We start from the raw sequence: 27,931 nt of genomic DNA on the forward strand, positions 1-27,931 counted from the left end.
GTTCCTTTGCCATTTGCGGGTATTCAGATGAGATATAATGTTGCAGAAATGGTTATATATGTATAAGCCTGACTTAGCCGATGAAGAGATATTACCATCGAAAAGAACAATTTGAAAGGATAAACTCCAATCCAAGTTGAAAAACTCAAAAATGCAGACAAGTGGAAGCACTGGAAGACACGGCTAGAAACTAAATATATTTTATTGAGAAATATGCACAAACAAGATAGAACAATCACAGTAGTTTCGCTCAAAATGTGCTCTGACAAAAGAAAACGGAGGGTTCCCAAAAACATAGGTATGGAGATTTGCAGCTCTGCCTGAATGCATTATTGCGTTTTTTAATTTGTTTTTTAGATTTAGAAATGTGCCCGGAAGTTTGTTTAGGTAGAGGTTTCCAGGCATACTACTAGAAATGGCATGTGCTATCTCCCATGGGCACCTGCTCTACATAGCATAGAATGGAAGCTCTATGTACCATAGCACATTTTTCTTCCTTTGTGTTCATTCAAGGGAAACATTTTACCTACTCCTTTGGTATGTGTTCACTCCTGCAATCACTAGGGTGGATGAGTGGATGGTAGGCAATTGGGCTAGGCAGAGCGAGTGGCTTTGGAAAGCATGTAGCCATGGTCAGACTTGGTTCTGGCCTCATGAGAAGTTCAGGCAGGTCTTGTGGTATCTGGGTTATGTGATGAAATTGTGCCAATCAGCCTGTTGAAAGGAGGACTGCAGTGAGAGGAAAGAGTGGACTTGGGAACTTCCATGAAGGTGTCCTTTCAATCATCATGGGATATTATTAGGGCTTGCACTACTATGCATAATTCACTTAAAGGCATGAAAGTTTTTTTTAATTTTTTTATGGAGAACAATGCACTTCTGGCTAACATTGTTATGTGGTCAGTCTGTGAGACTATTGATAGAGAGGAATTAATCCAGAAGTAGTGTAAATCCTGAATAGTAAGTAGGGAATATTGTTATACCTTAATATTTTAGCCAAATATTGATGACCAAACATAGTAAGTATACATAGTTTTTCTGTACCTAACTCCACATCTGTGTATTGTGACAATATATATATATATATAAATATGTGTATATGTATATATGTATTTTGCTAAGGTATGAAAATATTAGTTAAGAATAGTAACTGTACACTTCCCTACATGGACTTACCCTTTGATATTTTGGTCCTCAATATTTTGTCTACAGTAGTAAGGTATCACAATATCCCTCTAGTCGATATTCCAGACTACAACCTCCAGATGTCAAGGGGCTTTATTTCACTTAGTAGAGGGTGGATGGCTGATGTAATGAATTGAAATACTTTCAGCCACTCCTCATTGAATTTGTATTCCTGGTGCCTCTTAAACAGAATGAATTCTGTTTTCTTAGGGTTCAAACTACAATGTCATCTAATTGTGCAGTCTAGAAGTGTATCTAGTATACATGCCCACTACTAAAGAACCACAAAGGGATGTATAGAAAGTTTATAAGAGATAGAATTACCACAACACCTCCCTTCAATATTATCTACACATACTAACATCTAGCACCCACAATGAAGTGGTAGTCAATTTTAGAATGCCTTTTCCCAATCAGGGTTTCTTAGTGAAACCAGGCATATAAATTATAATATGATGGATGTTTTTGGCCGGATTTCCAAAATGTAATATATCTTTCATGCACAAAATGCACATTAAAGTTGAAGTAAGTGCATGACCGAATTCACAAGCCAAATGTGGACAAACTGCTGTATGTACACGCTTTAGAATTTAAACAAGCAAACTAAATTCCTTACTTAAGGTCATGACTAGGGGTGCGGCAGAAACAAATACATAAACCTAATTCTACAACATGCACATGTTTTTTGCACCCACACTGTCCTTTCCTTCCCCTTCTCAGCAGGACCTTTGGCAAAAAAAGGTCCAATGCCCACAGGGGACTAGTGTATTCTCAGTCTACAATACAATGCTCCATACAACAATATTCATGTGGTTATTACATGTTAGTATAAGAGAATTATTCTCAACTCGTTAGGTTAGGATTAGGAATTAAATCGTTGCAGTACTTTGGACGGGCCCTATAAATCAAGTCCACACAAATACACTGCCCCACCCTGGTGGCTGTAGCCAAGGCGGTGTGCTGAAATAAAAGTCCCACGAATTCGATACTTCGTTGTGCATAGAAAACCAGGCTCCACAGCAGTTACGCAACCAGTTTTGACTTCCTGCAACCCAAACCTATATTTGTAACAGGGTTACTGTGCCCCGCAAGGCACAGGGAAACAACCTTAAACTGTGATTAAATAAAAAATAAAGGCATTGACATGAATACACATTCTCTTACAGTAACATATTGACAGAGAACAAGCGACTAACACTTAATACCATGTGAGCATTATTTGCACCAGTCATTGTCTGTCTTTAATTGGTCTTATCTTTGCACTAGCCAGCTTCCCCTACACTGTTCTCGTCTCAAGACCATAATTACAAAGTTAATCTGTGTCTGCTTTGTAAAATAATACGATTTTGTTCATCCCATATCGAAAACAAAGTTATGAAATGAATCTGGAATTTCACATTTGTTGTCCTGGGCGTGGGAACAGCTGTTCCTAATAAGAACATTTTTCTGGCCTGTCAAACTATTACATCAACATTTTTACATACAAATGCTGACCCGCCCTGCTGGCATGATGGCCTCACTGGAACAAGCAAACAACAGATGGGTGGTAAACTACACTTTGTTGTGTAGAAGGTAATTAACAAATTAAGGATGTTTACATTCAGTGTGGAAGATGCGGTATAACGTGAGCATCTTTGAGTACATACCACGTGAATATGTGTGTGTTTGTTTGCACTGCTAGCAATCTGTATGATTGTGCAATGTTCCATTTCCCTCTGAGACAAATGACATGCCTCCCCCCCGCTGCAATTAAAGAGTAGTTTGCATTGCTGGAGGGAGACGGGCAGAGTATTGTGTGCGGATGTATCAGCTGAATGGTAATGATAGTTGGTGGATGTGGGCAGATAGAGAGCTCAGGAGAAGGTAGGCGAAGAGACTGCATGTTTAGGAGAAAAAGGAAGGAGATAAAGATATCATTGGCGTCACAAGGTGTGGCCGCCTGGGCCTACTGAGGGCAGGTGGAAGATTAAAATGACGTGATACAAGCTTGAAAAGTGAAACAAGCTTGCTTTGCTTTATTAAATGTGTTGAAATGGGACACCGTTATCTAAAGCGGGATGGGAGAGCCTAAGAAGTGGGTCAAGGTGTGGTGTGGGGTTTTAGAACATTATTGTTAGAAGATTTGCTTGGAAGTTTAAAAGTAGTCATTTAACAGTGTGAGCACTGCTTGAGTTCAATAAAGTGACCTATTCCACAATGCGCAAGTGTGCCATTGAGGGGTCCCTGTGCCAATTATTAATGGTGGTAGTAGTGGATCCCGTCATTTGGGGCCATGTAAAACTCCAGAGTTGTAATAAAAAACGACGAAGGCCGGATCCAACATTTGACAAGAGGCCATAAAATCTTATTCAACGGGTACTTCGAGGTATAATAAGGAGCTGGGTTGTGCAGAGAGCCCCTGCAATGTAGCTACTTATAAGATGCAGTTGCTCTAAAGCTGCAGCCATGACTTTGTAAGCATGCATATTTTTCATTACTATGTTTAAAGAGGATGAGAAGGTTCTACAGTCATGATACACAGGTACAGTGTCAATGGTGTTGTTTAAGTGGATTAATTAACACAATCCTGTTGTATTTAGTAAATGTTTCAGGCTTGAAGTTCACTTTTGGAATCTCGATGCACTAAGTGCAAATTCTTATGGATGCAACCTGTGTACCAGAATTCAAAACCTGACATTTCTGCTATGTTGTATGTGTGATCTTGAACAAATACATGTCATGCATCTTCTTGTGTCTCATTACATTACACTCACCTCCAGGGAGAGGTATTCATAAAAGTGGGATGGTATTAGACCTGGGATCCTTGGCGTGGTCTCACCTAACTTTTTGCCTGTACTCCCCAGGTTGTTATTACTGTGTGCTGGACTCTGTTGTTGCTGTTTTTATTACTCTGTGCACTTTGCCACTGCTGATCAGTGCTATAGTGCAAGTGCTCCCTATGTGAATTTGTATGCATAATTGGCTTTTCCATGATTGGAATATTTTATGTACTAGTAAGTCCCTAGTAAAAGTGCACTAGAGGTGCCCACGGCCTGTAAAATAAAATGCTACTAGTGGGCCTGCAGCACTGGTTGTGCCACTCAGCTGAGTAGAACTATAAACTTGCCTCAGACCTGCCACTACAGTGTCAGTGTGTGCAGTTTTAAATTGCCAATTCGACTTGGCAAGTGTACCCACTGGCCAGACCTAAACCTTCCCTTTTAATACATGTAAGGCACCACTAAGGTAGCCCCTAGGTAGCGTAGCCCCATGGGCAGTTTGCAGGTTATGTTAAAGGTGGGACATGTACTGATGTGCTTTTCATGTTCTAACAATGAAATACTGCCAAATATGTTTTTCACGGTTACAAGGCCTATCTCTCTCATAGGTTAACATGGGGGCTGCCTTTAAATATCTCTTAAGTGCAGTTTCTCTTTGAGAGCAGATAGAGATTGGGAGTTTGGGGTCTCTTAACTCACATTTTAAAAATACATCTTGTGGTAAAGTTGGTTTTAAGATTGTTAATTTGAAAATGCCATTTTTAGAAAGTAAGCATTGTCTTGCTTTAACAATTTTGTGATTCTGCCTGTTTGTGGATTCCCTGTCTGGATCAGACTGACAGTTGGGATGTTTGTGAATGTCCTCCAGACAGTGGCACAAAGGCAGCTGGGGTATAGCCTGCATATCCTGATGAGCCATCTGACCTAGACTTAGAGTGGAGGAAGCAGTGGTTACTTACATCAGAATGGGCTGTGCCTGGCCTCACACAATGCAGTTTCCAATCCCCTAGGGTGTGTTGGGGGCCTGGCCTGGCCAAGGCTGGATCCTGTAAACAACAGAGACCTTTCTTTGAAAATGGGCAACTTCAAAGACAGAAAAGGCTCCCAAAACCCCAGACTTTAGATTTCTACAAGATTTCCTTCTCGCACCAAGAGGAACCTCAGCCAAGGAGAACAGCTGGAGAGTTGAGAAGTGCTGCCCCTGCCTGTGACTGTGCTTTGTTGGGCTATCCTACAGTTGCTACTTCTTCCTGTGAAATTGGACAAAGACTTGACTTTGTGATATATTCCTATTTGAGAAGAATCTCCAAGGGCTTGGACTGAGCTTGTCCCTTGTTCGGAAGTCTCAGGGCCATCAAAGACTTCCTTTGCCAGCAGCTGGACTCTCTGCTGAGACTCCTGCCCTGCCAACGGCACTGCCAACGGCACTACCTGTGCCCTTGAAAGGAGAAGCTGGTGGAAAAACCAAGAAAAACCAAGCAAACCAACTTCGGACGATTCTGGATGGATGTCGCTGTTGAATCCTGTGACGCTGCTGGAAACCAAAATCTTGGTCCTCTCTGGAGTGTGATGACACCACAGGCCTGACACCGCTGGAGCCATGCTGAAGTCTGAGACTCCGCAGAAGTCGCCGCACCACGTCATGACCACCGGACATCTACTCCACCAGAAGTGCGCTGATCCATTGTTTCGCACCAACGCCGCCTCACCTCCACCGCTCTGCAGCAAGGACCCGACACCTCTTTGTGACGCCTTCACTCCTTTGCTCTACAGCACTGGAACCAACACCGCCTCAGATCCAGCGACCTCATGATTACCTACTCCATTCAGTGGTTATTTCCTCATTTTCACAAGGTACTGTTCCTGGGGGTCCATGTGACTCCGTGACCGGTGCCACTGGCTTCAGGTTGATGGGAACGACTCCATCACAAAACTGTGATATCAAGTAATCGAAGCATTTGTGTATCTAAGTGCTATTTTTGTGTTTGATCTTTAAAAATTCATAACTTGACTTGAGTATGTTGGATTTCTGTCATTATGGTCTTGTTTTGTTTAGATAAATATTGGTTATTATTCTAAACCTGTGTGGTGTCCGTTTTGTAGTGTTTCACTGCATTACTGTGTGTGTTTGTACAAATACTTTACACATTGTCTCTGGGTTAAGCCTTTCTGCTCATGCCAAACTACAAACAGGGTGAGCGGGGTTATCTGGGTGTGTTTCTCCCTTTCACTGAATGGAGTGCGAGTCCTTGCTTGGACAGGGTTAACCTGACTACCAACCCAGGACCCCATTTCTAACAGATGGACTAATACATCTATAGGCTGCTACCTCTGCATGGAATTCTGCCATCATGAGTTAAATACCTCATAATGGGGAATAACATTGGGTGTGGATATACTGCGTGGAGTTCCACACAGAATTCTGTGTTCCAAGGGGTTAACACTCACATTTACCATCTGCTTTGAGTAGTTGGTAAATGAGAGCCAGGTTGGATGGAGGGGGCCTGGCAGGATCAAGAATGGGAAAGAGAAGAATAGTGTTGGCTGCCAAAGAAAAGGCTTTTCAGGGGCTGTTGGACGAGGCCTGGCTGCTCTTCCATGCAAAGTCTCATCCACATATATCAGTCGGCATTATCATCCTGTAAAATCAGGTTCAGAACACTGGGCCGCTTCTCGTCAGGTGCACCAGAATTCCATACTGTAATTCCACTACATTTGACTGGGAAAGAAGGCCTTACTGACAAGAATGGGTTGAATCGGGCAATGCCTAAATTGGTAATTAGGGACATCAGGTTGGAGACTGGCTTCAATTTGTAGGGCAGAAGAGTTTAATGACCTCTTCATTCTTACTACTGTGACATTATCATCATAACAAAGATCTTTGGTGTAGTTCAACACAGGTAAAATGCCATTCACAATTTTACACATTTACAAGCCATTCTAATATCCTTCTCACTCTACATGCAGTGCCTGCTTAGTCTATGTTTTAACAAGACTAGATTCGGGCCTATGGAAAAGTAGCCAAACTTAACACACATACCTGCTAAATTCAGATTGTTAAAAGTATAAGATTAAAAATATCGAAACCATCTTCTGACCATAATTCTTCTGCTATGACAATGCTCAAACGACATTGACTAACTCCACAGGTAATAGTGTCTCCCCATCAGTCACACGTTGCTTGAAAGGCAGTGTCTCAAAGATCCTAGCGTGTAGTAAAACGAGGGGTCATCATCTCCTTCCAACTACTGTCACTACTTCAGCCTCCTAGCAACCTCTGTTCAATGTCAAAGAGACATGAAAAACTGCCATATTTACAGTTTGAGAAATTGGTTTAAGGCAGTAAGATGTGTTTTTTCTATCGAGTCTAAGCTTTATCTGTCTTGCTAACAACATGTAATAAGAAAATCAAGGTAAAAATGCATGCATACTTACAATATAAAGGGGCTTTTAGTTAACACTCATCATCATTGAAGTGTGATTCGCATTGCACTTCTGCAGCACACAGCATGGATTGATGGTATTTTGCTTGTGTACATGTACATATCTGCATAATAATATGTGGTGTTCTTCAGTCTTATGGCTGGTGGCTATGCTCTCATTTCATATTTTCTGTTATTTTTGTGATGGGTGATTTTTTTACATAAGATGCCAACGTTTTCCCTTTTGTTCTCTTTTTACTTTTTATTACCTTGAAACTTGTAATGCCTATTTTTGCAATTTTTTTAACAAATTGTATGCATGCATTGTGCTTTTGTTCTTTCTTTGAATCCAAATCCAGAAATGTGTCCAGGCGTTGATGTCAGATCAGTTTTTCGTGGCCTGTGTGCTCAAGGACAGTTTGGAGATTCCTGTTAAAAGTATAAATCCAATCAATGAAAACAAAGGAACCAAGAACTACTTTAAGCTCAGTGAACTGTCAAGTACCTCTTCTCAGGGCTTTGACCTTCAGCGGATACCGAGGTTGAACAGTCTACGCTTACATTTAGGCGGTGATGTTGGGTAAATCACCTAGCTCAGGTGGACGTGTATTACTTGCAATACATTTAACGTCCAATCAGTGCCTTTTGTAAAATATATGACTTTTATTATTGTTAAGGAAAGAGTCTGCGTAACTTGAATAGGTTTTATGGCTGTATCTCTTTAGGTGACTAACTGTGTGCCATCCTTAACACACACACACATATACAAGGGATAATCCCTAACTAATAGCCAACAGCAGTTGTATCATTTGTGCACAGTTTGATGTGTGATAGTCTTTGCAGTTACCAATGAGCAATGCACTGGGGCTGCACACAGAACTGGGCATGAGGTGGTGAAAGCTGAAGTCAGGGCAATGCAGGATCGAGTGCCACGGGAGCGGGTGCAAATGCCCACCCATTGGAGCGAGATAGAAGAGGGTACAGTGGAAGCTGCAAGAGGATGAACACAGGCCTCACACACGCAACCGCTGCTGATGCAAAAGGCGGCAAATGACAGCTGGAACACATTGGTCTCAAAGGTCAGTAGTTGCTGGCAAAGGATGGAGAAGAAGCGTGCTGATACGAATATATCAATAAAGGGCATAGACACATCTCTCATGAACGCTGGGTGCGCGGCAGGATGGAGCAATGCAGGGTGCAGGTATATGGCTGTCAATCTGGTTACAGGACAATGCACGCTGGCTGCACACAAGGGAAAAGGTAGGCCAGGCAGAGCAGAAGTTCCCAGATCACATTTTTGCAGGCTCTGGTATTCCAATTTCCTCTTGCCAACGCACCTGCTCTGGCAGGATGGGTTCTTTGCCTAGCATGATTGGCAAAGGCATTTTTTTCTCAGCACCGGCAGTATGGTAAGTAACCCTATAAAACAGACAGTCAATGGTTCTACCACTGGTATCCGCTACTCTGATGAGCAGAGTTTCTCAATATAAAGGTGAACTCTGAATATACCAAAGGGGCTGATATTGATTCCAGGGTACAGGTGGCCCAAGCCAGCTGCCCTAACAATTTCAAAGGCAGCCCCAAGTCTTTGATTAGAATCAGTGAAGTAAAAGTGCATTTCTCTTTGTGTGAACCAGATCTCCATAACAACTAGTTGAAGGTGAAACTGCATCTCCTTGCAAGTAGCACATAGCAGTACAGTATGGACCAGAATGCCTTCTGTAAGGGTTGTGAAACTGGGTTTTGCTTCCAGGTCACAGTTAGGGTTTGTCTGGCTAGGCCACATCCCGACCTGCTAGAACAGGTTTGGTGTGAGCCCAGTGCAACAAAAATGCATACCTTGTAATACTGATTTTAGCTAGACAGTCCACTACCTTCACAAAGAATTTTAGGGCAGCGGAAATCTAAGTATCAGTTCAAGGAGACATGCGTACAGAAGGAAGACAACCAACTCTGATTACTACACCTATAAATGTAACAGCAACATACAGGGAAGACTCTTACATAGGTATCCCATCTCACATATCATCCAACCTCACATACTTTGACACACTTCACACCCAATTAGGGGGAATCCGGGACCCAGTCATAACATACTACACCAATATACTGTGACAGTAAGTATATTACCTCTTGACTGGGGTTCAGGATAAAAAGGTTTGTACTAAATTAAGAATCTAGTGGGTATACAGAATATTAGTGTGGCAATGAGACATCAGCCTATCAAAAAAAATAATACAAGGGTTTTTTCTTTCATTTGCAGAAAAAGCCCTGATTAAATAGCGGTACGATTCATACGTAGTTTTTTTTAAACCTACATCCCATGTGTCCCTCATTAAATTATGTCCAACTTAAACGGCCCTGCTGAAACCTGCATTCCAATCAACAATTTTATTTGAGAACTTGACTTTTTTAATTACTAAATCTTTCATTGTTCCTTCTCTTGCCACAATGGAAGAGACAGAAGAACAGGTTAGTGCCAAACAACCCACCAGAGCAAAAAGAGTATACTAATAAAAAGGGGGCCTCTACTAGTGCCCAGCAGAGCAGGATATCCAAGAATTTGAAGCACTCAATAAAAACAGGGGAAACTGCCAGAACAGGCAACTTTTCATTAAGAGACAGAGACACTAAGGCTTTACTATGGGTTGCACGGGCGTTTGTGTAAACCTGGAAAAATGCTGTGCTGAAGTCACAAGCATTTGTAATGGTAAGTAAATTGATGTACTTCTTTAATAAGACCCTCTTAGTGAAATGACGTTGTAGGGCAGAAAATCAGCACTTACAGCTAGTTTAGTATAGAAACTGCATTGACAACTTTGTATTCCTGAATACAGAGAACATCTTACTTTTTCTCAAATGCCGGAGTATGTGCCAAAGATAGTTTGGACGCAGATGAGAATGATAAACAACGAACGTCATTCCAATTTGAGGTGAACTTTAGCAAGACACAGCCACAAATACTAATACCTATTAAGGTCGAGTTCAGTACAGTGTGCTTTACTGCAGCCTGGCTATTTCTGCTATGGCTGCCCTTGGAAACTCACGGAGTTAGCTCAGTATGCTCTCCACCGACAGGAGAATATTCTCACCAGATAAGTTTGTAGGACTCTAAATTTTGACATCTTAAATGTAATTGACACCATCCCCCAGACTGAAGACGGATCTAAATCTACGCAGCGTATGTCACAGCCTGCTGTGCACGTGCAAGAGTGTCTGGAAAGAGACCCAAGTGTGTTTGGGATTCCACAAGGAGACTCCCAAAGGTTACTTTAGTTCTCAGACTGCTCGGGAGAGACACTATCAATGTGAATTCCAGGAAGCGGAGACGGTCCTGTGTATACCCTCGACTCTGAGTGCTCAACAAAATGCCAGTCATCACAAAAAGATCCTGTATCTTGACTTTCTCTCCATACTGATTTTTTTAGACATGCCATACCTTAGAAAGGCAGGGCACCAAAACAGCTGAAATGTTAACAGCTGAAAGCGTGCATGCTGTGTACTCATGCAACCCGCATTCCAGCCCAAGCAGATGTTATCAAAGTGGTTTACTGTTTTCACCAAGCCGGTATGTTGTCTATCAGCTTTACGACCACCTGTCAGTATATGGTGTTCTTTCATATTGAGAGTCCACACAATATCATAATAATACGTGTAACTGCTTATTTTGCATGAGTTTAACCGATTCTCTATGGGTTAAGGTTGCACTTGACATACGATTTAATGATTAGTCAGACATAACCATTATGTACCTTTAACTCCAATGTGATTATCTATTTTTTATTAACAATGACAAACATATTTCTGTAAAACGTTTTTTTCTGACCAAAAAATCACCTGGACCTTGCTTGCAATTCGTTTCCCCCGTAATTGTCATAACTATTGCAATATCAAACCTGTCAGTGTAGGGGGGGTCATACAAAAATTAAACTTTGCTTATATCAAGTTAAGGTTTCCTTTTAATTTCGGACAATGTTTGTTACACAATATGTCTGCTACCACTGCACCATACATACCCACGACAACCTCAGTTGTGTTTCCTGTGTAATTTCTGCCTGCAAGAACAAAATCAACAATAGATGAGGCATGTCAGGGGAAGTAGAACATTGTTTGGTTGAAAAAATGGAGGCAGACGTGAAACTATTTGCTACTCCTGAAGCAGGTTGCAAATGTGTGAATTGTGTGAGTAGTGAAGTGAGGGCATTTTGAAAGCCAGTCGATGCCTTGTTGAATGAATCCTATGAGTCACTAAGGACGATGGTATAACTCATCCAGAGACCTGTGCAATGTGTCTTCTGCACTTCAATAGTCTCTTGGTTTGCCATACTTAACGACATGTTTGATGTCTGCTCTCTCTCATCTTCATGCCTCCAATTTGGGTAGTTGATCCATGCAGGTTCTTGGTGCTGGCGAGTACTCTGGCACTTAAGAACCACACATATTCTCTTTAACTCTGCAAGACTACAGGTCAACAACCAGGTCCTGCTCACATAAGAGAAAAAGTACTATGCAGCTTACATGGCAGTTTGCAAACGTTTTAGAGCCAAAAAAAAGTGAATGTCCATGATTCCTCCCCCTCTATTTTCACTATCAGCGCAGCAGAAGCAAAGCTATGGGAAGCCACAGCTGCTGTGTGGCAGTCACTTGTAGGTATCCAATGAAACCCTTAGGACAGGAAAGATCCCAACATTTTACACTGAAAACACATCTTATAGTCTGACGTAGTGCTGTGTGCTTGACTTTGAACACCACTAGCTAGCACATTACAGATTACCAAGAATCTTCAGATGCATCTCTACACAGCCTAGGCATAGCATTTCACAATATTTTTCAAATTCAGATGTTACAATGAAGTATCATAAACAATAGATTTCAAGGCCACTCTCGAGAAAAGTCAACGGATATTCAGCACTGGCTCACCAACATATTGAACAACCTCACAGAAAAGCTGCTGCACATTACTCTCCTGAAGCAGTTGAAAATACACTCTCACAGTACTCACCATACAAAACACAAATCTTACCTTGATCAAAGAGATTTTCAACACCAAAACCAGAAAATCAATGAAAAGGTTCTTGAACAAATAAATATCAATAGCCAACTCATAACATTATCAATGGGGCAATGCCAGTATCCCCACAATCAAGAACTCTGTGGCACCAGAGGTCGTACTTTGTAGAAATAGTCCAGAAAGATAGAGAGTCTATAACTCTGACAACCCAATGATATCTACTCACGGGATGACATGGGGTATCACCACTACACCCCAGAAGCATCACACCTCAACGTGGTGTCTTCACTATAACATATTCTGAAAATATGCTGCTGGCAAGCGTTAGATCGTGCAAGGAATCATGAGATCACTGTTCAGCTGCTATCTCTGTCAGGCATCCATATGCTCTAGCCAACCCAGTCCTGTCCGTCCTTAGTTCCATGAAGACAGTTAAAGTTGGTGCAGCTCTGAATTGCTCAATGACCACCACAGAATAAAAAAAGCCACACATGACCCAGTTGACAAACACAACTATCAGTCTTCTCTTACAATCTCACACCTTGAAGAAAATAGTTACTGTTTGACTTTAAACCCACAAATAAGCATGCACGTTCCTAAAGGCTACCACTTTTGATAGGGTAACCAACACAGATCTCCTCCACTGCTTCTGATCAGTAGCAGATATTTCACACATACTCTCTGAGGTTATTCATTCCCTCCTTTCTGACTGAAATTACAAAATAAGAGTGTCAATAAGTTTGCTTTCTTACACTTCCTTTTGAAAACTCAAGGCAAATCTCTGATGTATCTGCACAGGAATCATCATATTCATTTTCATGCACCTGCTATACTTTGTGCTAGAGAAGACAAGGATCAATTCTCAAGGAAGTCAAAAGTCCTTGAAGCAAAAGAGTGCATGGTAACATGTTCTAAGTCTTTTAGGTTCCAAAACTAAAAAATGGTTAGACGTATACCCCAGCTACATAAATGAATGAATGAGGCATGCTTGTATGACCCTCTGCAAAACTGCAATTTCCATCAAAGTCTAGGAAGGAACCTAGGCACAATTTAGTATGCAAACCTTCACTGGTTTGCATCCTTCACAATGTTTTATGTAATTTTGATACAGTAAAAGAAAAAGTGATCTACACCCGGATGTCCAAAAGGTTATGGTGATTATTTTTGTGTTGTTTTGAAATATATATATTGAATGTAAATATACAAATGAATTCACAAGTACCAAGTTAATATTTGGATCCATGAAAATGTGTATGTGTTGCTCCACTATTATATTGTTGTAATGTTTACTGGTCTGGTTTTTCTGGTTTCCGGTTCACACATCTTGGCAGCAGATGTGTTATAGTGTTAGAGCATCTTGTTTGTTCATAATACTATCCGATAAATTTAAAGGGATGTGCAGGTGAGTGAGTCATTGTTGCCTTTATTCTGTTGAGATACATCTGAAAAAGCCCTCCTTTGGACATCCATTCAACAATATTTTGAGTTATATGATGTTCCTCCTAGTGATAAGGGATGTGTATGAAAGGTTCAGATCTGCTATCCAGCAAAACATACACAACGACTCGTCTAATGTTTAGCACGAAAAAGACAACTTGTCTTGAAAAGTCAATTTCAAGTCTTATAAAAAATAGGACTCAATGTAACCTGACAGTGTCGCATAAAAGCACATGGGGGCATTTAATTAAAAGGAAAACAAAAACACTTTCAAAGCCTTTTCAAGGACAATCCCTTTTTTGGCTCCCATCAACTGGACTGGTGGTTCACCATGCCTACCATCTCTGTAATTGATTAACTAAAACTGTAAAGATATAATAATAAGTAAAGCTTTATATAAAGTGAAGTGGCAAACCCAAAATTGGATTCTGCCACGGCTGAAGACTAATAGTGAAACACTAATTAATCAACTATGTTTTGTCAGCCTAAGCAGAATAACAGTGGTAATGTTTGGATATTGAGGACGTTCATGACATGAGGTTTCTCACTATTCAGATAATGCTGGCATTGCATAATGGTAGTAAATCATGGCATACTGAGGGCATCCATGACATGACGTGCCCCTCCTAGTATACTGTTCCACTTCGATGTGATAATTGTTGGCATATAGATTGAAATGTATGTGCAAGCATGTCAGAATCTACCCTTGTGTGCTAGAAGCATATCTGAGTACCACATGCATTTGACATCCTGATGTTCGGGCACCAAACATGTATTTACTGATACGCAATGCCGCAATTTCAGTACGGAAATTGTTTTCTAAACTTTCGTTTTTGGGAGTTGAGTTGCTTACCCAAGTAAAAGGTGTGTATTTGATAGGGTAGAGTGTGTATTTTCATAAACTCAAAGCTGATGTTTGGCAATCAAATTATTTCATTTTCAAGTATATATTAAGTTCATGTCTGAGTGATAACTGGTTTTGTTTTTTGAAACCCAGCCTTAAAAGATCTAAGTAACCTTTCTTTTCTACAAACCAATGTTAATACCATTAGTAATATTATTTCTGAACCGGACTGCGATTGTGAGATTGTGTTTTTTTTCACTGCCCATTCTAATCAGATTGTCCGTTTTATACGATTGACAATCTACTTGCACAGAACAGGATTACACTACTAAGTGAAGTATACCAGTGAAGAAACTTGCTATGAAAAAAACATAGGCCTGGGAAATTCTATTTTTTCTGAAATGTCTGTATAATCCATGTCTTCTTAAAATAATTTAGAGAAACGGTGCTGAAAAAAATTCACTATTTTTTTCAAAATAAATCTTGGGGTGCTGAACACCTAGCTCCCTTAGGGAGGATCAAATTTGATGGGTATGCTATAAAGGTTTTGCAATATTCCATAAATGCCCCATTCAGTCTAAATCTACACTGGCAGTTCAGCAAATGTAAGTGAAAATTGCATTGCAAAGTACGTTGCTGGGCTGACGGTTTACAAACGTTTACAAACCTACAACTGATGGCATGATAGTTTTGTAAACAAAATGTAGGACAAAATATTGCTGTCAACCAGAATTTTAGTTTAATCTATGTTGAACATGTCAGCATTTTGGCATGCTTAAGGTGCACCACAGGTAAATCCGTCTGCGCCAATCCGTGCCTGACCACTGCCAGCTGCCAGGAACCCTGCATCACTTAATTTAAAGGTCTCAACTAGGCAGCGCATGCGGTGTCTCTTTTCCACCATTATAGTCTTGGACGTGTAGATGTGAGAAGGACGAGAGGAGGAAAGGAGATGTGGAGGCATGGAGGCATGGGGTGTGAAGCACACTGCTCGGAGCAGCTTGGAGCTTTATGGTGTACACTGCCCCACCTCTCCCCGGACTTCCCGAGCTTGGGCTAACCCAGCTGCCTTCTGGCAGTAGGTGCCGAGCCTAGGTGCCGGCTGCAGCTGCAGTCCAGCGAGTGCTGCGGGCAGTACCCCACAGCTGCAGTCCAGCTGCAGGAAGGAAGACGTGGCAGGACGCAGCAGGACAACAAGTCATGGAAGAAGGAAGGAAGCGTGTGGTACGTGGGATCCTCCTTCCCCCCGGGTTGGGTCTATAGGGGGTGTAGAAGTCCAGCCGCAGTCCAGTGAGCCGTGAAAGGAGTGTGGCCCCAGCTTTGTTGCCAGAGCCGGCAGAGCAGGCAGAACGGAGTAGTGGGACATAGTGTTAAGGGTGGAGCAAGGAGCACCTCTAAGCACCCCCAAGTACGCCGCAGTCTCAAAGCTCCCCAGGCTCCCCAGCCCTCCAGGTCCCAGTTCTGTTGGTGGAAGGGGAGACTTTGTCTTTTGATTGATTATTGATTCACGTCTGGCCATTGATGCTGCCCACCACCTTCTTAAAGTTGTGATGAGGTGAAAAAAAAGGACTGAGTAAGAGCACTGAAGGAGCTGTAAAAAACCTAATTTGGGGGGGAAGCAGAAGTTTGGAGCTGTGACCCTCTGCGGTGGAACGGAAGCGGCTGATATTAGTTCAGTGTGGCCAGCTCTTCCTAGCCTCTCCAGGAGGGCTGCCTCCACAGTTGGTGTCTCAAAAGTCTTTCTGGGAGTTTCTGTGATTGAGGATTGAACTGCTTGCCCCGTTTGAAAAGATGACTGCATCCACCTATTTCATTCTTCTACCGATTCTAGGTGCTCTCCTTACTAAGGTACTGGTAGTGGTTGAGGGCGAGTAAGCCCCTTTTCTGCAAGGATGACTGCCAAACGCCTGCAAAGGAGCAGGACTTTGTTTAGTCGGGCATGCAAAAAGACTAAGGCCCTCAATATGAGGCTGGTGGTCCATGGACCGCCAGACTCATGGTGGCGGGTGGACCGCGGCGAAAGTGGCCCACTATATTATGACTGTGGCGGAGTCTCCACGGTCGAAACCCCGCCACTGCGGTAGCCGCCACCAGGCAGCCTGGCGGTCTCGATGTTCTGAGTCCTATTCCGCCAGCCATTCCATGGCAGTTACCACACGCCATGGAAAGGATGGTGGGATGGGGGAATCTGGGCCCCCATGTACAGCCCCATCAAGCATCTCACTGCCCGAATTACAGGCAGTGAAATGGGTGATGGGTGCTGCTGCACCCACTGCACTGCCACATTGGTGCCAGCTCCATTAGGAGCCGGCGTCAATGTAAAGGCCCTGTTTCCCGCTGGACCGTAGGGCAGAAACACTGACCCAGCAGGATGCTCAAAATCGGGCCAGCGGGGACTTGACCGCACTGGCGGTCAAATGGCAGCAATGAGTTCGCCCGAACTCATAATGACCCCCTAAGTCTAATCCCCAAAGAAATAAGGGTATTCCCCACTTTAACATAAAAAGTATAAATTCCATCCTCTCTTTCATCCAAAAGGAGCCATTTGAAGAACCGATCCTTATTGAACTAAACGGTTTAGCCACTAGCCGTGTAGACAATGGTAGTGAAAATGTGGATTTAAACCTTGGTAGGGGAAAGTCCTCTTCCTCCAGGGGGGACTCTGTGAATTACATCCCTCATTTGGCGAAGGAGGATGGCATTTCTGGAGTAGGGGACTTTACCCTCCCCGATATTGACTTGAACTGCGTATATGGTGTAAGGATTTTTTATGTTAGTTGTCCAAATATGCCTCTGGATGCTAAACCCAAAATTAGTTCCCGCAGTCTAAGGCTGTTTAGTAGCTTCCTTACTGATCATTCACTCTCCCGATTAATGTCTTCATGATGCCAGAACTTGTGTGCTCTGAGAATCTTCCAAGTGGCCTCCCAGATCAATGTTTAGTACTTTTGGAGTCCTTTAAATGTCTTGAGAGAATCTTATCATCGATTTTGGTACTTTTAGAAGAATTACTAAACAATTCAGATCATACTCAAGACATATTACTATCTATATTGAAAGTCCTGTTAGATCAAAAGGATGTTAAACCAGGCCTGAATGAGAACATTTTGATGGCCTCAAAGGATGCTCATCAAAAATTGGGGTGTCAAGGTCCTAGTCCAGTTTTGCTCTCCTCGGACCTTCGTGCCCCCGTGAATTCATTTAATCAGCCCACTCATTCTGATCAGGGGACTCAGGTGGGCAAACCACAAGTGCATTTGAAATATTCAAATTCACAGCAGAGAGTGTTGTCTATTCCTTGGTTATTTACAGCCCATTTTCTACAAGTAAATCGGCCCCTACCATCCCTGAACTTGTTATCTTGAAAAATGAGCTAAATCCTCAGGCGGCCCCTTTTCCTATTTTTATGCCCAAAGCATACCCTCATTCGTCATTAGTGGAGCTTAATGGGATCTTGGCTGTAAAACCTGCTAAAGAGAGGAAAAAGGGTAAGAAAAAAGGGGAAAAAAGGGAAAAAAGGGGAAACAGCTAATCTCTAAAAAATAACCCACGAAAGGTTACATTTGAGGACATGGGCCCTGCTGCAACTTCCTCCAACTGGGAAGAACATGAACTGGTCCGGAAGAAAGAGAGGCCCTAGGACATCAGAACCATTGGATCACCTCCCCCACGGGGGAACAAGACTCGACCCCTTCGTGGGGTGTGCAACAGACTAATCCTCCAGCCACATTGATCATGGTGTCTGATTTAAATCCATGTGCTGCTTCTTTTTGTAATGTGAACGCAAATGCAGTGTTATTGAACCCTACATCTGATCTTTATAAAGGTGGGGAAGTACACAGTAGAGAGGAAGTCACTAAAGGACATACGGAGACCACTGAATGTCCAGAGTTTTCTGCTTTATTTGATCTGAATTTAATTTTAAATTGTTCTCTTTTAATCTCTTGTTTAACAGATATAGAGGAGCTAAAATGTATTGAAAGCAGGGACATTTCTCTGGTATTTCTTAATCAGAGTGTAGAAGCGATAAAGACAAAAGTCTGTTTTTTCTCCAAAATTGTTAGAAATCTGATCTTAGTTAATTGTGAGCAGCTGCAGCGTAAAGGTATTAATGTGGTCCGTGTATTGGGAAAAGAAATTTCATTCAATTGGCAGCCGCCCCCCCCCCCGTTTTATATTTGAATGATACCAATCCTCACCGAGTGCATGACCATATTTCTTCCTCCTTGGAAAAAGTGAAAGTTTCCCTTTTCCATGTTGAAAGAGGGGTGAAGCTTATGGATGATGCCCCTTCACACTTTTCAGGTTCCAAACAGGAAGACTGGAGTTGGTTGGCGGGGCTCTAAATAGCATTTGGGAGAAGGGAAAGTTCTTACAACCCGGTAATTAACCTTAATCTCTCTGTGGTCTCTTGGAATGCTGCAGGAATAGGTAACCATCTGAAAAATTTGATCTTATTTGTTCTTTAAAGGCTGACTTAATTTGCATCCAAGAGACCAGGAGCATATCTGATTTCATCTGTCCCGGGTATACGGTACTATGCCTAAAGGCACAGCCTTCTAAGAAAGGACATGCACAATGGGGTATTGCTATGTTGTTAAGTAACACCCATAAATGGGAATATGTTCGTTTTCCAGTCTCCTCAAATGGTTTTCAGATAGTGAGAGTGTACCCAATATTGGAGAATGGTAGAAAAAAACCCTTACTAATAGTAAATGTCTACATTCCTCCAGCTAAAGATTATGATTTAGCTCTACTACATATGTTTAATCATATTTCCGCTATCTATTCAAATTCACAGGAAAGTGCTGAGGAGTTATTGATAATGGGGATTTAAATTGTAAAATTTCTAATCTATCTCTTTCCATCTTTTGCAATTCAGAGAGGGAAACTGCTTTTAATATCCCTTCCATCTTATTCTCCCCCAGAATTAGGACGGATAATAGGGGGTACATTTTATTGAAAGGTTTGAGGGACCTCGGTTGTATCATCTTAAATGGGAATTTTCTTTCAGATACCCCTGATGCCTTTACACATAAATCTCTGCAGAGTACCTCTATTATTGACTACTTTCTGTCCTCCTATGCTATCGTCCAATTAGTGGAGGACATGATAATCATTGATACACCATTTGGTGATCATAAGATCCTTAACCTATCGTTAAAAATACAGTTATCCTCTATAGAGACCTGGAGATTTAAGGGCAAGGATATTGGTTTTAATGGGAAAAAGTGTAGAATCCATTGGACTCCTGCTAAAATAATATCTGTTAAAGAAGTGCTTGAATACTCAGTGAGATATTTTGACGAATGGAGAGAGGATCCATTAAATTACTTCGACGAATTTATGGGATACATAATTCAAAGTGATCAGCCTAAGCGTATTAAGCCTCCTCAAAAGAAAGTAAAGCTATCTGTCTTATTTACTGTTGAATAGAGAAATCAATGAATTGGTAAGGCAAGAGTATGAATGGGAATCTAAGGATAGGAGTAGGAAAATATCCTTATTAAAAAGAAAACGAGCACAAATGAAGTTAGGTATAAGGAAGGAAGAGGCTGAACAGAAGTAGATCACATTAAGGGAAGCTGCTGTGACTAAAAATTCCTGTAAATTTTAGGCTATTATCTCTGAAGGTTGTGGAAATTGTAAATCTTCTATTGCCCATCCGATAGCCGAGGCTGATTGGAGGGAGTATGTACTCTCCCTATACGCAGGAAATCAGGATATGGAGCCAGAGGAAGTGGACCTGAGTAAAAAGTAAAAGAACTGAATTAGATAGCTTTGATCCCCCCCTCTGTGACTGAGATCTAGGGGTTAACAAGGTGAATGCGAGCATCCGGAGCAATGGGCCATGATGAAGCTCCGATGGCAATAATTAAACAGGAACCTCAGCTCTGGGCAAGAGTTCTCCACCCAGACTTCTACGTCTGCTATTTACAAGATAGAGACTTGGACTCCTGGACTGGGAGCATCATAGTTCCCGTATATAAAAAGGGAGATAAATCTCTTTCCATAAATTATCGTCAAATTGCACTGCTGGACGCAACTGGCAAGATATTTGCGACAAGTATATTAATGCATTTAAATTCTTGGGTTGAGAAAAATGCGATACTCCCTTTGGAACAAGCATGTTTTAGAAAGGAACATAATACTTTTGGTAATATTTTATTGATACAAATAATAAATGAAAAATACATTCAGGTCATGGACTGACTAGTATATGCTGCATTTATAGATTTCTCTGCGGCTTTTGATAGGGCCGATTGGAAGATCTTCTAGAAGAAATTATAAAAGTTGGGTGCCATGCCAAACGTGCAACATTTGGTCATATCTTTGCACTCTTCAACCTGGTGCAAAGTTCTGTTAGGAGGAGAGCAGGGCCTATCTTCTAAATTCCCCCAAAAAATGGTTTGAAGCCAGGATGTTTATTAGCACCATTGCTATTTTCTTTATATATCAATGACTTGCCTGGTTCCTTATGGAATGCTGATGGCTTTGCCCCCAGAATTGGAGGGCATTCAATCACTTGCCTTTTCATGCTGACGATATAATTGTGATTGACCTTACTCCGAAAGGTCTAAATCAACGTTTGGCCACTTTAAATCACTGCTCTATACAGCATAATTTGAAAATTAATATATCTAAGTCTCAAGCGGTATGCTTTCTAGGGAAAAAATCAGTTAAGAAAATTATTTTTTTGGGGTCCCTGGGTCAACAAAGTTGGAGCGGGTAAAAACCTATTGTTTCTTGGGAAAAATGTTATCCTGCACACACAACGACCAAGATCACATTTGTAATACCGTTAGTAAGGCTCTTTCTCAAGCACAAGGTTTAGTGGCCCTCTTTAACGTAGTTGGCCGGTGCCATTTTCTTCATCTACTTACTACTTACCAATGAAAAATTCCTGCCACCTTTTTGTATGCTATAGAATGTACAGAGATCTCTAAATGGAATTTCACTTGACAAGGTGGATGTGCAGATCCTAAGAAGCCTGGCCTTTTGTAACAACTTGGTCTCAGTGGCAGCTCTAAGGCTTGAATTTGGTATCAGGAATATCTTTGTACAGGGCCTAACAGCGGTGATCCGGAGGGCTTTCTGCCTAACCCGTAGTATGGAATCCACACTAAGACACTTAGGCCCTCATTCTGACCTTGGCGGTCTTTTCGCAAGACCGCTGAGTTACCGCCGCGGTGAAGACCGCCGACCGCGGCGGTGTGCCGCTGTGCGCATTCTGACCGCTGGGAGCGTTCCGCCGGAAAACCGCCAGCAGCCACACTGGCGGTCGGCGGGAAAGTGGAGACTGGTCAACCTCCACCGCCACGCCAGCAGAACACCGCCCACAGAATTACGACCCACATTTCTGTGTGGCGGTCTTCTGTTGGCGGTCTTCTGTTGGCGGTCACGTCCCTATGGCTCCCGTCGCCTCCCGGAGGACCAACGCACAAGGTAAGTTGATCGTCCGTGAGGGGAGGGGGTGGGGGGGTGTTGTGTGATGTGGGCGTGCATGGGGGTGTGCGTGTGAGTGTGTAGAGTGGGTGTGTGAGTGCGTGTATGCGGGCGGGGGGTGCTGCTGTGTCTATGGGTAATGTGTGCTGTTCGGCAGGTGCGCATGTCGGCATGTATGTGTGCGGGTATGTGTCCCCGTTGTGTATGTGTGTGTAGGGGGCGTGTATATGTGCATGTTGGGGGTGTGTGCATGTCGGGGTACATGTATGTGCATGTCGGGGTGGGGGTGGGGAGGGGGTTCGTACCACCTCTCGGGGGTGGCAGGGGGGTGGAGGGTGTGGGGGGAGGACTCGGGTGGGTAGTGGGGGGTGGGGGAGACCCCTATCAGTGCCAGGGAAGGAATTCCCTGGCCCCGATAGTGCTTACCGCCATGGTTCGCACGGCGGTTCCCGCCCGCAAGAAACCGCGGCGGTAGGCAGGGTCATAATACCCTTGGCGGTCTTGGGACGACCGCCGGGCCGGAGTGCGCAAACTCCAGCCCCGCGGTCATGACCGCCGCGGCGGTCGGAGTGGAGAAGTAGCGGTCGGTCGCGGCGGGGACCGCCGCGGTCAGAATGCCATTTTTAATACCGCCGGTCTGTTCGCGGTCCGACCGCCGTCTCTCCGCCGACCGCCAGGGTCAGAATGAGGGCCTTAGCCTTCATAGAAATCTTCAGAAGATTAAAAGAAAAATCCAAGTTATTTAGAAACTATAATCTTGCTGTGCAATTGATTGAGCTTGATCCGGATCTGATTCCATCGCTACCACCCACTGTTCTTAAAAAAACAGAAAAAAGAAAAAGAGGCAACTTGGCCCAAAGGCTTTTCCCTGGAGTTTGAGTCCTCTCTTTTAAACAGGAGACTCGTTATATTAAATAAATCAGTGATTTTTCAACATTCTCAGCAATACCTCGCCTGGAATCTCCCGCATAGGGTGAGGTGCTTTTTCATTCTGTTGAGACTAGTAAGAGTGCCTAACCTCCAAATGGGATGGATCTTCTAACAACTGTGATCTTTGCCAATTGGAGGTGCAGAATCTTAAGCATGTATTACTTGTTTGTCCGGCTTTAGCTACATTTAGGAAACAATTGTTGAAACCACTCTATTTGAATTTTAATATTCTTTCTACCGGAGTGGCCCTGGAATTTCGTATAAGCCACCTAATTAAATATTTTATTTTAGGATTTTTTTTTTTCAAGTCATTTTTAAATTTATATTGAGTTTTCCTGTATTGGTGGTTACAAGATGAATGTAAGTGAACTACCTCTGCAGTTTAGAGGCTTTTTATATGATTTTTACCGTGCAATAAGGAAGAGTGGTCATCTTCTTCTACTGAGTTGCAGGGCATGATAATAGTTTATAATGCATGATTGACGGGCAGAGGGCTGGTTGTTTTGTATGCTACAGATCACTTCTTAGTTTGGATTTTAACTACATGCTTTACATTTGTCCTTATGGAAGATAATACTATTAAGCGCTAAGGAATCTAATAAGAGTGGCCTCTCCTTGAGTACTCTTTTTTTGCACTGTATGAAGCACTTTATTGGAAGTATACTGTAAAGAGTTAGAGGTGTTGAGTTTAATGTCTTTCCATATAGAAGCTAAATCTTCTAGTCTGATGCACTTTATAAATCTACAGTACTGTTTGAGATTGATTATGGAATATAAGTTTGATGGAAGCATTGTGATTGTTTTACAGATAATGTAATGTTATTATCCAGTTTTACTTAGGAATTTTATCTTTATAGTTGTATGATATTGTATGTATTATTTTTGCATGTGGGCCACTTCCGAGTTCCAATTCATGAAATAAATAAAATTGTAAAAGTTGTCTGTGTAGAACAGTCCATCTGCCTACGAAGCACAATATAAATTTGTTACAGACTTCAGAATGTTTCTTATTGCATAGAGTTCTCATTAAGATATCTTGGGCTCATGTCCCTAAAATAAAATTACACTAAGTATATGCTGGGGTTTGAAATGGATGTCGAATCACCAAAATGTAGATGTGAAGGACACAGAAAATGCCTCTGACACAAGGCTTAGAAATGGCAGGGTCAAGCTTTTCAAGCCAGTGGTAGCATTATTGATGGCTGTGTGTTGTATCTTGAAGTAGTTACAAGTTTACACAAACAATTGTGTGAACACTCAAACATTGTGTACATTAGTATGTGATGTTTGAAGAGGGTATGTTGAGTCGGTGAGGGCCATTTGAACCCATCCATCCAAGTTGTGCAGTCAGTATTGCTTTCATGCAATTCAACAGTAAAGTGTCATGGGAAAAACTTTTGTTAACAAAAACAAAAGACTGAGCGGGCCAATAAGATATGCACAGGCACACTTACAGTTCACATTAAACAAATAACACATTGTGATTACTAATACTCTATGGTCCAGTGTTCTTATAAGTCATAAAGCAGTGCTCTCTTTATTAAAGATATAGATCTGCCTCTTAATGATTTATGTATAAGTCTTTTAAAGTTAGAAGTACAACCCAATCCCACTAACCATGCGGCACCCGAGTGTAACTTGTATTTCTTTCACAATAATGGGCACATGAAGTTCACATGCTCGTGTACTCCTCAGGAAAAATATACAGAAATAGAAAATGTTCCAAAGTTGACCACACAAGGCTACTGGCGACCGTCATTATCCCCCTCTTGGCTCTTGTGAATGGAATTTTAAACAAACCAAATAAGTAATTCTGTTGAACTGTTTCTCTTTGCCAGATGTCGGCACACAAAAATCTAGCATCTGCTTTCGAAAAAGGGTCTGTTGAGTTCTCTGAGACATTAAAGAGAAATATATCCTACTCTGTGTGTGTGTGTGTAAGCATCTACTTCTACATATTTAACACTTCCCAGAAAGAAGACACGACCAATGATCTAGAAAAATGAATACCATCGTTTTTAAACGCAAAGTGCAACTATAACTGCTTTATATGCACAAAATGATAGTTTACAGGAGCAGAAAAATGTGTTACTGATTTAGAAATGAAAAACGTGTATTACTTTACAAATTCCCAAAACATATATAGCTACATATATTCCCAAATTCCCAAATCATACACAGCTACATGTAAAACCAATATAGTAAAAGTACAAACTGCAAATCACGCTTCCACAGTTTCCACAATTACATGCAAAATTAAATAAAATGTGGCATGCTATATCAATACATTCCTTATTCACAAGGGTATTTATTGTAACGTGCGTCCTACGTATAGAAACTATTTCAGTTCAGGCTGCCATCAGAAGATTAGAGAGAACACATAGCGATTCACTGTGGAAGTACACAGCTCTGATCTTAACCGCTTAGGTGCCACTGGCCGACGCCCACACACCCTCCCTGGTGCGGGTCACGACCAGTGGCGACACCAGGAAGGGTATCAATAAATCCTCGGGTGCGTCGCACCCGAGGATTTATTATTTTTTTTAAACACCCCCCGGGAGACACGGAAGCTTCCGTGTCTCCCCCCACCCCCCCACCCGCCCCTTTGTGACGTCAGCGCACCTCGCGGCGCGCTGACGTTGCAAAGGTGTTTTCCCCATCAAAGCAGGAAGCAGCCTTGCGGCCGCTTCCTGCTTTGATGGGGAAAACGGCCTTTCTCACGTTCGGGAAGGCCTCGTAAGAAAGGGGAGTGTCTCCCCTTTCTTACGAGGCCTTCCTGAAAGTGTTTCCTGGCCCCCCTGTCGCAGCTGTGCTGCGATCGGGGGCCAGGAAACACTTTCAGGTTTCCTGGCCCCCCGATCGCAGCACAGCTGCGATCGGGGGGCCAGGAAACACTTTGAAAAGGCCTCGTAAGAAAGGGGAGACTCTCCCCTTTCTTACGAGGCCTTCTCAAACTGTTTCTGGCCCCCGATCGCAGCTGGGCGATCGCGCCCCCCCCCCCCCCCCCAGGGGATTGTTTTTTTTTTTTTTTTTTTAATAATAAAAAATAAAAAAATGACAGGGGGTCGCCCGTGGGCAGGGTGACCCCCTGTGGGGGCAATTTTTTTTTTAGATGTTGTAGGGTTTCCCTGGGGGCCATTTTGGCCCCCAAGGAAACCATACAACAACTAAAAAAAATAGATCTATATATAGATCTATATTTATATATCTATGTAGATAGATATATCTATGTACATGGATATATCTATAGATATATCTATGTACATAGATATATATATATATATATATAGAGGTAGATCTATATATACCAAAGAGATTTATAAAGTGTGCTACTCACCTGTGAGGGTCTCAAGGCGCTTGGGGGGGGCGGGGGGAGGGAAAGGGGCTGGGAGGTTCACTGTTCGAAAAGCCAGGTTTTGAGGCTCTTCCTGAAAAGAAGTAGGTTTTGGGTCTTGCGAAGGTGGGTTGTGAGGGCGTTCCAGGTTTTGGGTGCAAGGTAGGAGAAGGATCTGCCCCCGGTGGTGGTGTGTTTGATGCAGGGGACAGAGGCGAGAGAGAGGTCAGCTGAGCGGACGTTTCGTGTGGGGGTGTGGAAGGTGACTCTCGTTGAGGTAGGCAGGGCCTGTGTTGTGGAGTGATTTGTGTGCGAGGATGAGGATCTTGAAGGTGATCCTTTTGTCAATGGGGAGCCAGTGGAGGGATTTGAGGTGTGGAGAGATGTGTTCGTGTCGGCGGAGGTCGAGGATGAGTCGTGCTGCTGAGTTCTAGATGCGTGTAGTTTGCGCTTGAGTTTTAGAGTGGTGCCGGCGTAGAGGGCGTTTCCGTAATCAAGCCTGCTGCTGATGTGTGCGTGAGTGACAGTTTTTCTGGTCTCTGTGGGGATCCATTTGAATGTTTTTCAGTATACGGAGTGTGTTGAAGCATGAGGAGGTGAGAGCGTTGATTTGTTGGGTCATCGAGAGGGAGGAGTCTAGGATGATGCTGAGGTTGCGTGCGTGGTTGGCGGGGGTGGGTGCAGGGCCTAGCGTGGTGGGCCACCATGAGGGGTCCCAGGTGTTTTTGTGTGGGCCAAAGAGGATTATTTTGGTTTTGCTTGAGTTGAGTTTCAGGTGATTGGCTGTCATATATATATATCTTTTGTCAATATGTGGGTGGTTTCCCTGGGGGGAAAAGGGTCCGACTTGTCTAGTGGCAGTTTTAGTGCCATAAAGAAGCGCAGAAGGTTTATATGCCTACTGCAAAGAGCAAATCTGTATTTTATGTAAATAGCTGAGTACATTAGCAAAGTCTATGGAGAGATGAAGGGCACTTTTGCTGGGTGGTAATGAGGGAATCCGAGGAGGAGGGAGTGGGAGCACCAATAATGATTGTTGGACTGGGCGCAGGAGGTGCTAAAGACTGTGACGAATGGTATGTGACAAGGTGTTTTTTGAGTGTCTTGAAAGTACGTGCTGATTGAGGGAAGAAGCGCAGGTAAGGTGGCCTCTACTGTTGCACGTATCTCACACACCATCGATTTTGTGACTGTCTACGTAGGCTAGTGTTTTAGAGCAACAGTTTAGCCAATAGCAGAGATGGCATCTTGATGGATGACTGCTGCCTACACTCGGGTTATAGAGGACCGCTCTGACATAGGATCAGAGACTGAGACATCAGATACTGAGACAGCATCTGAGGGATAGGACAATGGCGCAGACTCTGGGAGTGATTTTTCAGTCAGAGGAGTCCCATTCGATAACTCCTCTTCCAGTACATTATGAGGGAGGTGATGAGGACAGTCCTGCTGTCCCTTCGCAAGCTGTTTGTGCAACTGGGTAATAGTGGGTTAGGCCAACCCAGAGAGCAGGTGAATGCGGCGGCAAGCAGAGAGAGAGTGCTCTCTTTGGAGCTCCCCAAT

The 27,931-nt window shown here is 42.8% G+C and overlaps 1 protein-coding gene across 2 annotated transcripts in view; it reads right to left on the bottom strand.

Moving 5' to 3' along the window:
- SEMA3C (semaphorin 3C) overlaps positions 1 to 27,931 on the bottom strand; it is a 480,273-nt gene that overhangs the window by 387,779 nt on the left and 64,563 nt on the right. The window lies entirely within an intron of this gene.

The sequence above is a fragment of the Pleurodeles waltl genome, chromosome 4_1 (assembly GCF_031143425.1).
Source record: "Pleurodeles waltl isolate 20211129_DDA chromosome 4_1, aPleWal1.hap1.20221129, whole genome shotgun sequence".
In the NCBI taxonomy this organism is placed as follows: domain Eukaryota; kingdom Metazoa; phylum Chordata; class Amphibia; order Caudata; family Salamandridae; genus Pleurodeles; species Pleurodeles waltl.